Source organism: Muntiacus reevesi, chromosome 1, assembly GCF_963930625.1.
Source record: "Muntiacus reevesi chromosome 1, mMunRee1.1, whole genome shotgun sequence".
Taxonomy (NCBI): domain Eukaryota; kingdom Metazoa; phylum Chordata; class Mammalia; order Artiodactyla; family Cervidae; genus Muntiacus; species Muntiacus reevesi.
The window spans coordinates 247046095-247059775 of NC_089249.1; the positions used below are offsets into that span (position 1 = coordinate 247046095).

At 43.4% G+C, this 13681-nt stretch overlaps 1 pseudogene; it reads right to left on the reverse strand.

Moving 5' to 3' along the window:
- Positions 1-10823: 10823 nt before the first annotated feature.
- Positions 10824-10936, reverse strand: LOC136156547 (U2 spliceosomal RNA; annotated as a pseudogene).
- Between the last annotated feature and the right edge of the window lie 2745 nt (positions 10937-13681).

Sequence of the window (13681 nt, forward strand, 5' to 3'; positions counted from 1 at the left end):
CAGTAATTGTTTATATGGCAGGGTGAGGTCAGCAAAAGAATGCTGAAGAAACAGAATTCCAGGGTGCTAATCTGGCCTTTGACAAACTATGTGACTTGGGCAAGTAACCTGGCCTTTCTGAGCCTCAGCTTCCTGATCTAGAAAATGAAGGCAGTGTATATCTCACTGGATAATGTGTGAAGACTAGGGGAGGCTATACATATCAAAATGTGGAGGACAGTTTAATTTGAATATTATAATAAGGGATTATTATTAATATTATCAACATTATTCACCTGGCTGAATGGACTATCCCCTTGGGCAGAAAAGAAAGGAAACATAAATTCTTAGGACTCAAATTAGCCAGAAAAGTCATTGTGTAAGATTCCCCCTTCAGTGCCTAAAAACTCCATCAAGCAGGGACATTGTCTTTTCATGGTGGGACTGCTGGAGCTTGGTGAAGTCTCCTTCTCTGGCTGAGCCTGGAAGGGCCAAGCTCTTTGCGGGGCCACTGTCTTGGAAGCTCTCTGAGACTGCAGAAATATTGTGACACTTTCCCTTCACTCAACAACCTTCCAGGGTTCAATCATTTCTTTCTTCAATATACATTTATTATGCTACCCTGTGTCAGGCACTATGCTAATTTTGGGGTTGCCATGATAAACAAGGCAGATATTATCTTTGGTCCCCTGCTTAAAAGTTAAAGTTAAGTCGCTCAGTCGTGTCCGACTCTTTGTGACCCCATGGACTGTAGCCCACCAGGCTCCCCTGTCCATGGGATTTTCCAGGCAAGAATACTGGAGTGGGTTGCCATTTCCTTCTCCCTTTTCCCCTGGTAGCTCCCTTCTAAATGGCTTTGGATGATTTTTATGGTATCCATGAATTTTGGAAAATTGGAGAAAGAATTACATGTGTTTGTGCAGTTGTTTTTCCCAAAAGTGTTTGTATCTTTGATAGGATTTTAAAAGTGCTCAAAACTTCTCCAAAAAGGTTAGGAATCATAGCCTGGTGGGAAAGATTAGCTATTTACATGAAATAGTAACTACAAGGCAGGAAGTGTCTTGTAGAGAGTCTTACAGAGAGTAAACTATGGGTATAGAACAGAGAGTGCTTCTTGTCAGCTGAGTTGTTTGGGGAAGATTGGATGGAAAAGGTTGTATTTGATCTGACTTTAAAAAATGGAAGAGTGCAATTCAGTGTCTCTTTGTTGCATAACACCTAGAGAAACCATTCATATAATAGTCTGTGTGAATAGTACCTCTTGGAGTTGAGCAGTGCACAACCTGTGCATCTATACATGGCGACCCTGATTTGTTTGGGGGAAAGAAACCATTCTTGTTGGTGAGTTATGGATTTCTTGAGAAAGCTGTGATAACCACTCTTTTGTCACATCATGCCACATCAACAGGTTAGAAAGAGGAATAGGAGAAACACTAAAGAAAAAGTCAGCAATACCACTGCTTGTGGAACAACCTCAGTGTGCAAGTAGGGTTGGTTTTCTTATTTTTCCATTTAATTTCTTGAAATCTGCACACACCTCATTCAAGGAAGCTCAGTGTTCCCCACCACTCCTTGAAATATCCAAACCCCCAGAGCTTGCTTAAGTAGCCCACAGGCTACTTACCGAGGAGGGAAGTGGATTATGGGCAATCTTCTAGTGATGTGGTTTCTCACTGGCCCATGTATGACTTGGAAAACATCATTCTGCACCTCTCTTGGGCAAGGCTTCAGTTCAGGTCCCATAGGACCTCATGGGCTCTTGGCATATCCTTACTTATTCAAATGTCTTCCAAGGATGAATAGAGTCATTGCTAAGGGCTGGCTTCAAGTCCACACTTTCACCAGCCTAGAACATTGATCCAGCTTCTTCCTCCCGACCCCTCCTCATCCCTCAAAAGGTAGAAGGTTTGATTACATCACTGTTTGAGAACAGTCTAGTACTCTCACAATATCTCCTTTTTTCCTTTAATTTTTATGGAAGTGTAGTTGTTTACAATCTTGTGTTAGTTTCTTCTGGGCAGCAAAGTGAGTCAGTCTTATGTATACATACACCCCCTCTTTTTTGGATTTCCTTCCCCTTTAGGTCACCACAGAGCACTGAGTAAGTTCTCATTAGTTGCCTATTTTATACATAGTCATGTGTATATGTTAATCCCAACCTTCCAACCCATCCCACTCCCCCTTTTCCCTCCTGATATACATACGTTTGTTCTCTACGTCTGTGACTCTATTTCTGCTTTGCAAATAAGATCATCTATATCATTTTTCTAGATTCCACATATATATGTTAATAAACAATATTTGTTTTTCTCTTTCTGACTTTACTCTCTATGACAGTCTCTAGGTCTATCCTCATTTCTGTAAATGAATCAATTTTGTTTCATTTTATGGCTGAGTAATATTCCACTGTATATATGTACCACATCTTCTTTATCTACTCTAATGATGGAATTTAGGTTGCTTCCATGTTCTGGCTATTGTAAATAGTGCTTCAATGAACATTAGAGGACATGTATCTTTTTGAATTATTATTTTATCTGCATATTTGCCTAGTAGGGGAATTACTAGATACATCTCCCTTTTGAAGAAAGTTCTTTTTAGGATTTTATACAGTGACACAGCTGGTAATTTCTGCTGAGAAAAAAGAAACTTATTTAGCCCAAGCTGAGTCTCTGGTAGGCAGTGTTCTGTTGGGCTCCCTCTCCACAAACAGGTTTTTTTTTTTTTTTTTTCCACAAACAGGTTTTGTGGGTGAGGTAGTACAACGGGAAGATCACAAGATCTCAAAAGTAAGAATTTGGATTTGGATGCTGCCTCAGATCTGTGACTTTGGGCAGTTTATTTTATCCTCTCTGAACTTTAGTTTCTTCCTCTCTGAAATCTTTACATATTGCTTACCTCAGAGGGTTGTTTTCCAGATTAAATAAGATGATGCCTGTGAAGCACTTAGCACTGTGCCTGGTATAGGGGTTAGGACTCAGAAAACTTTACCTAGAGCTAGTAGTGAGAAATAAGAAAGAAGATGAGAAAGAGAAGGAGGAAAAAAAATTGGACATGGAGCTAGAAGGGAGAAGCAGGAGCAGATAGGCAGCCAGCACCCACAATCACCCTACTGCTTTATGCACCAGAAGCCACCCCCAGTGATGTTCCTTCTCTTCCTCAGATGCAAAAGATATTGTACCCAGGGCTTTCCCCCAGTCAGCCCATAGGCTGTCGCAGCCAACCTCCATTCAACTTCTCACAGCTGGTCCTGCCTGCCTGCCTGCCTGTGCCTTGGAGACATTGCTGACCTTGGGTCCACTTTTCCTTAACCCTCCAGTGGGGTGTCCTGTGGGACTGGAGCATCTGGCCAAAAGAATGACTTCAGAAGCTTAGCAACAAGAATCAGGCATGTGTTCTGTGCTGTGGCAGCCCTCTAATCTAGAAAGGTACTGGGGATGTGTGTCAATGACACTCGTCATTTGCATATTGAGCTCTTCTTGGCCTGCACTGGACAAGGAAAGAGTGATGTGCTATGGCTATGATCTCTCAGTAAAAGACCAAGAGACCCAGAATGCTTTGTGCTGCTCTAGGGGTTGGCAGACTGAACTTAAGTAGGGTGCTAGGCTGCAACCTTAGTCTAGTTCTGGGCATGGCATTGCTTGTGTTTCCATTTCTCATGAGTCTATCCAGACCCCCAGATCATTAGAAAGAGTTCCAGCACGTGTAGTGGTGGGGGTGAGGAGAACTGTCCTTTTCCCTCATTTACATATCAACATTAATTGTGTTACCTTGAGCAAGTTACCTCTTTTCCCAATAGGTTTCCTCATAGGCAAAGTGGCAATAGTAATGGGTATTGTGATAGGGGGCTTCCCAGTTGGTGCTAGTGATGAAGAACCTATCTGCCAGTGCAGGAGACATAAGATACACAGGTTTGATCCCTGAGTCAGGAAGATTCCCTGAAGTAAGAAGTGGCAACCCACTCCAGTATTTTTGCCAGGAGAATCCCTTTGCAAATGTTTTCAACTCCCCTTGCAACTGTTTCCTCTCCCTGAGCAACCGCATGGATCAGCCTCATATAACACTGTGGCATGTTGGAAAGCCTTTGAGAAATGGTACCGATCTCTTGCAGTTGACCTTCCAGGGCCTGCGAGGCAGAGACCTATGCATGTCCCCTGGCCTGCAATAGCAGAGCGATAACTCTCCACATAACACTTCTTGTCTATTGCTGCATCATGTAAATGGAAGTTACCAGTGTTCATCTCAAACTCAGATCTAGGTCTCACCAAATGACTCTGGGGGGAAATTTTGACATGGAGAAACACCAGTGATAACTTCAGTGGGACAGAATGATGGGTGGGTGTATAATGAATAGCTGGAGCTTCAGGGTCAGGAAGCTATAAAGAAGAGTTCTGTGCTAAAAGCCCTTGGAACAGGTCACATAACTGTGTTTGGACATTGGGTTCATCATGGCCTGTCTCTTAACACAGTTTTTTAGTTAAGTTCAAGGAAGGAGCCAGTGACTTCTGCCCAAGGCTCTCATCAGAGTCTCAGGATTAGAAGGTACTAGAGAGTATCTAACTCAGCAAATATACAATACTCATCTCCCCACTCCTCAACCCTGTGTCCATAACAATGGCAGACATCACTAACTGATGGTAGTATTCTCTCTGGAAAGGCCTAAATGCAACTTCAGAATCCTTTAACACTTAGTCGTCCTGGCAATATGGCATTGACCATAGACTCCAACCAGAATCTTTAATTCTTAGTTTAGTTCTCTTCACATGGTTCCTTCTAAGGTCTGAGGGAATGGGGCATTTGAAGAATCCTGCTTGGAAAATATAGGTGTTTCTGTCTTTATTGGATGTTAATAGGGGCAACCAAGGCCTTGGAAAGGACATCAGATTAAAGATATGAAGTTAAGTTCTGGTCTTGATGTTGTTGCAGAGGAGCTGAGTGATCTTAGGCAAGGTGTTACCTCCTTGGATCTCAGTTTGTCTCACCTGTAAAATAAAGGGCTTGAGAGGACCACATGATTGCCATGGACCTTCTTTCAGAAGTATGGTTTTGAAATGTTTGGGTATGTCAAGATGCCTCGTGGAGATACATGTTTATTGCTCCCAGGAGTCTGTATGCCCTACATCACCAATGACAGATGTGTGACAACCATGCTGCCACTTCTCTTCCCTGCCTGTAGCTTATATGGGCAATGTGAACTCCATGTGGACTCAGTCTAGAGTCTTTTTATCCTTTTTGGCAGCAGGGGAGGGTGTCTAGGCAGCCACCATCAGTTGATTAAAATTTGCAAGGCAAATAAAAACTATTTGCCATCTGTTACGAGCTGAATCTTGCCCCTTCAAATATTCATGTTGAAGTCCCAACCCCTAGTACCTAGAATGTATTGGGAGAAAGGGTCTTTACAAAAGTAGTTAAGTTAAAATGAGGTCTTTGGGAAGAGTCCTAATCCAATATGATTGGTATCCTTATAAGAAGTGGTAACTTAGACCAAAATATGTACAGAAGGAAGATGGAGAACATGCAGGGAAAAGATGGTCATCTACAAGCCAAGGAGAGAGACCTGGGACAGATCCTTCCCTTAAGGGTTTCAGAAGAATGTTACCTCCTTAATCTTGGTCTTCTAGCCTCCAGAAGAGCAAGAAGATAAATCTCTGTTGCTCAAGTCACCCACCCTGGAGTATTCTGTTATGGCATCCCTAACAGATTCATATACCGTCCCTTGCTTACCTCCACCCCCTGGACCCTTAGTACAGCTAGGATTATAAAAACCCCCTCTCAGATCAGACATTCTGCAAACCCAAGAGCCTGACAACTGCATCCATTGGCTGTAGGTCCCTGGAGAGAGGAACTATTTTTTAATTAACTTAGTATAGAGCCAGGGATACACGAGGCACTCAATACATGTGAAAAGAAGGGAGAAGATGAAATGTTGGAAAAACGAAAAAAGAAAATATTGCTACAGTGTTCTAGAGAGGGCCTGTGCCATTTGGATATCTTTAGGATGTTCTTTTTTGTTTTGCTTTGAAAAAGTCACCTGGAGCTCCCTAGCATCAGGCAGAGCCTCTTGGCTCACCTAGAACTTTTTTGCCTTTTCTAGAAACAAAGATTACAAACTGAAACTCAAACAGGCACTAGGTAAGTAGAGGTGACTGAAAATGAACTGAAATTTCCAACAAGGCCAACGGGTTAAATCGCTGTTTCAGACTAGTTGGAGTTTGACTGGCTGAGGGTTAAAAAGGGAAGCTGGGAACCGGTTGGGAGCTGGGTAAGCCGCTTTTCTTCTGGGCTCCTCACTCTGGCTTTGGCATTTCACCTGCTAGATGGCGCTGTCCTCTAAGGAAAGACGCCAACTCGGCTCTAAGGGTGCTCAGTCAAGCAAACAGGAACAACTGAAGTTGGAAAGAATTGATGGGCAAGAGGCAGAGGGGATGGAGGCCAGTCCTCTCTCCAGCAGCAGCATCTCCTTTTGTGGTGGGTCTGGTTCCCTTTAGAGATCTCATTTTACAGTGTGGGTGTTTCATACATCACCTCTGAAAAGTCACAGGGCCTTTTTCTCTGAACAGAAGTGAATAAGAAGTGTGTGTGTGTGTGTGTGTGTGTGTGTGTGTGTGTGTGTGTGTTGTGAGGAAGGGGCAGGGAAGATCATTGAGGTCCCACCACAAGGCTGTAACTTACAAATGACATGTCCCAGTACTGGTCTTTGGCCTTGACTTAAATGAGATCAGTGGGAAAAAGAAACAGTCAGGCCTTTCACGGTGCTGCCTGCCAAGGTGGACGGCTCACACTCCTCGAGCTTTATCCAAAGCCTCTAGCTCAGCTTCAAACTGTGGGAGCAAACTGCTTGTGGGGGCCAAGACTCCCTTTCCTTGGGCAATGTTAGTGTGAGACCGACGTGCTGAATCTGGGTCTGCATGTGAAATCAGGGATGCAGTCTGTAACTACTCCCCCTCTATCAGCAGCCAGAAGGAAGAAAAACAAAGATAAGGGTCGGGGGGGTTGGAAACCAGGAGGGAACATAAGAGGAGAGATGGGAGGGTTGAGGAAAGACAGGAGACAAGGGAACAAAGAACAGAGGTGAGGGGTGAAGGGGATGAGGAGGGGTGAGAGGGACACATAGGACCAGGTGTCCAGAAAGAAAGGAAAAAGGCCATGCAAGGGGGCCACGGTGGAGGAGAAAGGATGGACCAGTAGGGGAAATGAGAAGACCAGGAAGCCAGAGTGGAGCTTTCAAGTCGGTGCTAAAGTCAGGAAACCTAAAAGGCAGAGGAAGGAGGCTCTGCCAGGCAAACAGGAAAACAGAGGAGGAGGAAGTCTAGCAATTAGAGAAAAGCTGACCAAGGGCCCAAAAGGAGGGGAAAGACACTGTGATGGGGAGGTTGCAGAAAGGCAAGGCAGCAAAGAGTGGCAAGCAAGCTCTGAAGCAGGAGGGTGGAAGCAAGGAAGGCAGAGAGCAGAGCTGGGAAGAAGGAAAAAAAAACCACGGAGATGGAATGAGCAAAACACAACTCAGTAGAGAGTGAGGGAACAGGGAAAGAACCATTAAAAGAATGCTTACCTTATAGTCGTAAAAACTGGAATGTGTGTATTTTGGCCTCTGGCCATGGTTCAGGAAACACAGTGTGGCTTTTAAGCAAATTGTGGAGTGGTTGTGTCCACGCGTTAGTAGCTTGCCCTGGTCTGATGTTGAAATGTAGCTGCTCTGGGCTGCCCCCTTGTTGGCTGGCAGCCGGCTACTGGGGACATTAGATAGAACCCACTCTCCACACCTAAGGTCATCCCTGTTCGATTTATAGAGCTGTAAGTTCACAGGCACAGGCTTCTCTTCCAAGGCGGTCACTGCCCTTTGCAGGCCAAGAGTTGAGATGTGAATCCTGTGGGGTGACCTGCTCGCTGTGTCTTGAATCAGTGGTCCCTTGGAGGATGTTTCTCGGTGGGACAGGGTGCAGAGGCTCTGGAAGGGCAGAGCAGGAGACAGGTTGAAAGTAATGCATGGAGATTAAGGGAAGGGAGCCTGAAGTCTTATAGCCACAATTTGGTTCCGAGTTTTACCATTTTACTCTGTAAAAGCTAGCATGTGTTTCTTAACCTTTCTGAGCCTCAGTTACTCATCTGTAAAATTGGACTCATAATCCTGCCTATCTCATAGTGTTCTGATGAAGCTTGAATGAGATGATCCATGGGGCTGAGTGGCTAGATCGTACTGATGCTCTTTGAATGTTACTTGTTCTTATCATCTAAAGACCAAATAACTCTGTGTGTGTGTGTTTGTGTTTGGGGGGATCAGTCCTCAAATGCAGAGTAAGGGGCTTAGTTTTGAAGGTACTTTAACAAGGGAATGATCTCTGCAAATGATTATTTGTGAAAATAGATCCAGTGGTGACATGTGGCTGTTTTGGAGAACAGGAGAGCATACATGAAGTAGTGTAGGCCTGGACTAGGGTTGGGGGGATGAAAAAACGTAAAAACATAAAAAGAAAGTAAAGAAAGAAAGTGAAGTCGCTCAGTCATGTCTGATTCTTTGTGACCCCGTGGAGTGTAGCCCACCAGGCTCCTCCATCCATGGAATTTTCCAGGCAAGAGTACTGGAGTGGGTTGCCATTTCCTTATCCAGGGGATCTTCCCGCATTGATCCAGGGGATCAAACCCAGGTCTCTCGCATTGCAGGCAGACACTTTAATCTCTGAGCCACCAACTGCTGCTGAAAAAACATAGAGTATTTTGAGAGGGCACTCCAAACCCAAAAATCTTTATGATTGGATAGATAGATGACATAGATACATATCTATAGATAGATAGATAGATAGGTGACAGAGGGACAGTTAAAAAAATTTATTTTTAATTGGAGGATAATTGCTTTACAGTGTTGTGTTGGCTTCTGCCATACGTCATCATGAATCAGTCATAGGTATACATATGTTCCCTCCCTCCAGCACCTCCCTCCTACCTCTCACCTCATCCCACCCCTCCAGGTTGTCACAAAGCACTAGGTTGAGCTCCCTGTGTCATTTAGCAACTTCCCATTAGCTATCTACTTTTACATATAGGAATGCATATATTTCAATGCTACTGACAGAAGGGGCATTTTAAGTACGACTCCAAGGTTTGGGGGCCTAGAACAGGGCAGAGGGAGCCCTCAAGCTAAGAATGACTTTTCACATTTTTAAAAGACTGTTAAAAAACAAAGAAAAACATGTGACAGAGAAAGTATGTTATCTGCAAACCCTAAAGTATCTCCTATTTAGCCCTTTACAGAAAGAATTACCCTACCTCTGGCCCAACCTATTATATCACAAGATGACTCTGCCCCAGAAATCAGGAAACCTGGAGAGGTGCAATGTCCCCCAGAAAACTAGAGCACTGGACTAAAGCAGGAGCAAGGTCTGTGTGAAAAATACACAGATTTAAGTCATATATTCGTTCCACAAATATTTTTTGAGTGTAGCTCAGGAGATAGACAGACCTGGTTGATTTCCAGCTCCATCTTCCTACTTGTGACCTTCAACAAGTTATCAAGCTCTGTGTATCTCTCTGTTTTTCCACTTGTAAAATGTAGATGATAATTGTACTTACCTCCTGAAAATGTTTTGGAGGATTAAATATGATAAGGCATGTAAAGCGTTTAGGCCATGTCTGGCACACACCACATAATAAATAATTAGCTTTTATTGTTGTTGGGAAACTAGAAACCAGAGATAGAAATGAACATGGCATGTGATACATGACAGTAAGAGGGTGAATAGACTTGATAAATAACAATAAGTCAATATCACTTGCCATTATTATTATCATCAATATCATCATCTTTTGCTGCTATTATAACTTGAAGTCTGATCCTGGGACCCCAGTGTTCTCATTCATAAAGCATGAGGTTTGCTAGGATTCCTTCCAACTCCATCTTTTTAACTTTTTGTCAATTTCTTCCTCCTTCCCCATTTCCCTCCCTTCCCTCTATGCGGTTACAAACACGCTTAATTCTCCTTGACATTTCTGACAGGCAGGTCATCTCTTCCCCATCCTCTTAAAAATCCTGATCATGTAAGAACTGATTCTATTTCCCCTCCATTCCCAGTGATCTCTCTTCCTTTTGCAGCCCCTCCCCCTCCAGGCGTTTACAACAAAAGAGTCAGGTCATTTTTCATGCAGTATCAGCCAAATGTCAGCCTCCAAAGCATTTGTCCTTGTTTCTCCGAGTGTCGGAAGTTCTCCGTCTTCCCACTAGGACTTTCTGAGAGCGTGGATTCCAGAATCTATAATTCCCCTTGCTGCAACCAAGCCTCTTCCCATACTCTGAGTAAAGGACTGAGGGGAAAAGGGCTGGCAGAGGAGCCAGGCTCCTGCCGGTGACTCGCTATTGTGGGGGTTTGTGCTGCACCCCGCCTGGTTACTTACTGCTGCTTTGAGAGGCCAGTCAGGGGAGAGAGATTAGGGTCATCAAGATAAGGCAGAGAATATTCAAACTGGAAGTAAAAAGGGGCTGTTTTTCCAATAGTAAGTAATCAGGGAACAGGAGGATGTAATTTGCAGATTAGGAAAGTGAACAAAGAACATAAAATTAACTTTATAGCAAAGAGGAGCGCAGTCTGTTTGAAGAAATAAACCTCCATAAAGCATTATTGTTGATAAAATCAGACTGTTGATTTAAACTAAATAAGAAATATGACCAAATCAGGGTGAGGAGGTGGTGCTCAGTGAAGCTGGGGCTAAAACTTCAGGAGGGAATGGAAGGTTGGTTTGGGCCTGAGAGACCTGATGTGGCGTGCGGTGTGTGTGTGTGTTGGTGTGTGCGTGTGTGTTGAGAGACAGAGGTAGCATCAAAGCAAGGATGCCTGTGCTAAAGGCATAGATAATAGGAGTGTGCCTTTCTGAGATGCTTAATCTGCCTTCATTTAGTGATTGCTTTAATTTAAATTGATAAGAACAGATACTATATTTGATATTAGCCAAAAGGCCGAGAAGTGATAAGACTGCCTTTATTTTAAAAGTGGCATTGACTTCCAAGCACTGGTAATTAGCACATATGTTCCTGCCTCCTATTTTGAATATTCAAATGCCCACATAAGCTCACCTGAAATAGCAATTACTTTCCCAGTGAATACCAGGACTGACCTGGGTACCAAAGCCTGGGTACCAAGTCCCAAGGTCATGCCTTTGATCCCAAGAAGGTTAGAGCAGCAGGGCTTCTGTCCCCTTCATCACAGGCAAGTTGGCCAGATTAGGATAACACACCTGTAGTGGGCTGTGACAGATCCAACTCTGTGCTGTTAGCTGCCCTATATTTCCCCATGTGAAGACTTCCTGGTCCCACTTTGACTAGGAGGGGACACTTACATGGTTTTGTTGACTTTGGGCTGCTGAGACAGAACTCTTTCCAAAGACCAAAATTCAGAGAAGCATCCTGATAGCTCAGTTGGTAAAAAATCCGCCTGCAATGCAGGAGACCCTGGTTCAATTCCTGGGTTGGAAAGATCCCTTGGAGAAGGGAAAGGCTACCCACTCCAGTATTCTGGCCTGGAGAATTCCATGGATTGTATAGTCCATGGGGTTGCAGAGTTGGACACGATTGAGTGACTTTCATTTTCACTTTCATCCTTATGTAACAGTGTGTTCAGAAGTCTTCATTCCCCGTCTAGGTCCATTATTCTCCCTTCTCTGTCTTGCTCTGACCCTTGGAAGCCACATCCTGGGAATTTCTTATTTTCTGGCTTTCTGTGTGGTTCAGCTTATGACAGGCACTAGCAGGCTGGAGAAGAGACAGGCATGCTACGGGCGGGCAGGGGCTTTCTCTACTGAAGTTCAGAGCCCTCTACAACTATATCTTCAGCCTCAGCTACAGGTTTCTCTGGGCTCGGGGCCTTAACCTAGTCCTTTCAGCACAGGGTTCGGCCCTGGCCCCCATGCAGCTGCTACACCTGGAACGTCTCACCAGCTTTTGTTAGCTTCCTTTAAATGTGCGCTTGCATTTAACTATCACTTCATTATGCTACTTGAGTCTGCCGTTCTTGTAGGACCCTGGTGAGTTCAAGTGATTGCAAGTTCCTATCTGGAAACAAGAAAGCCTGGGTTATAGAAGGTCATCAGGCAAGTTGCTTCTCCTTAATAGCCTCAAGTTCTTCATCTGTGAAATGGGCATGACAGTGAGGTCATGCCTCAGCTAACACATGCTGAGATTCTGTTTCTGCTAGAGATGTAGTGGGCAGGACTTTGGAGGAAAAAGAAACATGAGTTTGAATCCTGGTTTTGACACTTACTAGGTGTGTGGCCTTGGTCAAGTCTTGATCTCTTTGTTCATTACCAGTAAAATAGGGAAGATAATCCTTTCCTTGCAAGTTGAGGGGTGGGGTTAGATATTAAAATTACACATATGGAAGCAGTTAAAAGTAGTTTTCATGATACAGGAGGTATCCAATCCACGGACGGCCTTTCTCTTGTTTCCAGGCTATCTTGGAGGGAAAATGCCTGAGCATGAGAGGAAAGGAGTTTGTAGATTCTGGACGTTCCCATTCTTTTCACCTCGAATTCTGTTTATTTACATCTGCTGACATTTCAGCTCACAGACTCCCATTCATTTATTCTTTCCAATCAGTCTAGTGCTTGAAGATTTCTCCCTGGAACCATTCCTTTAAAAGGAAAGCAGGCCTGTGGTTAGTTGGAAGGAAGGAACCAGAAGAAGCAGGTCCTGGGCATCAGGCTACTCACTAGCCTGGTGTTCTGACCAGAACAAGGATTTCTTTCAGCTCAGAGTTCTCTGGGATAGATGACACATTTCAGGGACTTTCTCTTTCCTTCTTTATGCACATGTCACCTTTGTAACCGAAGGGTTGGGCCTCTAATTTTTTACGGTAATTGCTCATACCTAGATTTTAAAACAAAAAGAGCTCTCAGCCAACACAATTTATAGTCCTGCCCAGTCCCAAACTTGCCGTAAGTGATTTTTGCACAGAAATTAAAAAAAAAAAAGTATAGAATGGAATTTTTGAAATTTTTGCTTGAAATTTCAATATTTAAATGTGTGATTCATCCCTGATAGATCCAGATGTGGACAAAGCTGTGAGTGAAAGGGAGTTTATCTGTAATTTCCTTCAGTCATTCTCAGTGTCCTCTTTTTTCACTTCAGCATCTCATTCTCCAGATGCTCAACATCTTTAACTGCCCATAGTTGACCAGAGAGCCTCTGACCAGAATCTTTTTCAGAATCAAATAGACCCTTGTAATTCTGCCCTTATTGAATATAAACTTGCATATCTTTTGTCTGTCAGTAGCCATCGAATGTTCTCAAATTTATGACAATTTAATCCATTCTTCTATCTATCCATACATTTCATCCATCTATCCTCCTAACTGGCCAAATGACCCAACCAAATACTGGTTGGGAGAATTTTATGTGTAAAATGTGATGGTAGGCTTTCTATAACAATTTTTAAAAGCATCAGCTGCTGTTCCAGACTTAAGAAATAAAGAAGATATTTGCAGACCCCAAACAAATAAAGAAAAAATGTTTTCTCACAATAGTGCAAGCAAGGACTAAGTGTCTCGTAGTGATAATATAATAGGTATAGTTAAAGATCAAAAGAAAGAGAAAGCAAAATGGGAAAGAATAATAAGAACTGACTTTAGAGAAGAAATGGGAATAGAGCCACCCCTTAAGTGGCTCTAAGATGAGTAGAATTTATGCAAGTACAGAGAAAGGTGAAAGCTACCAGAGAAG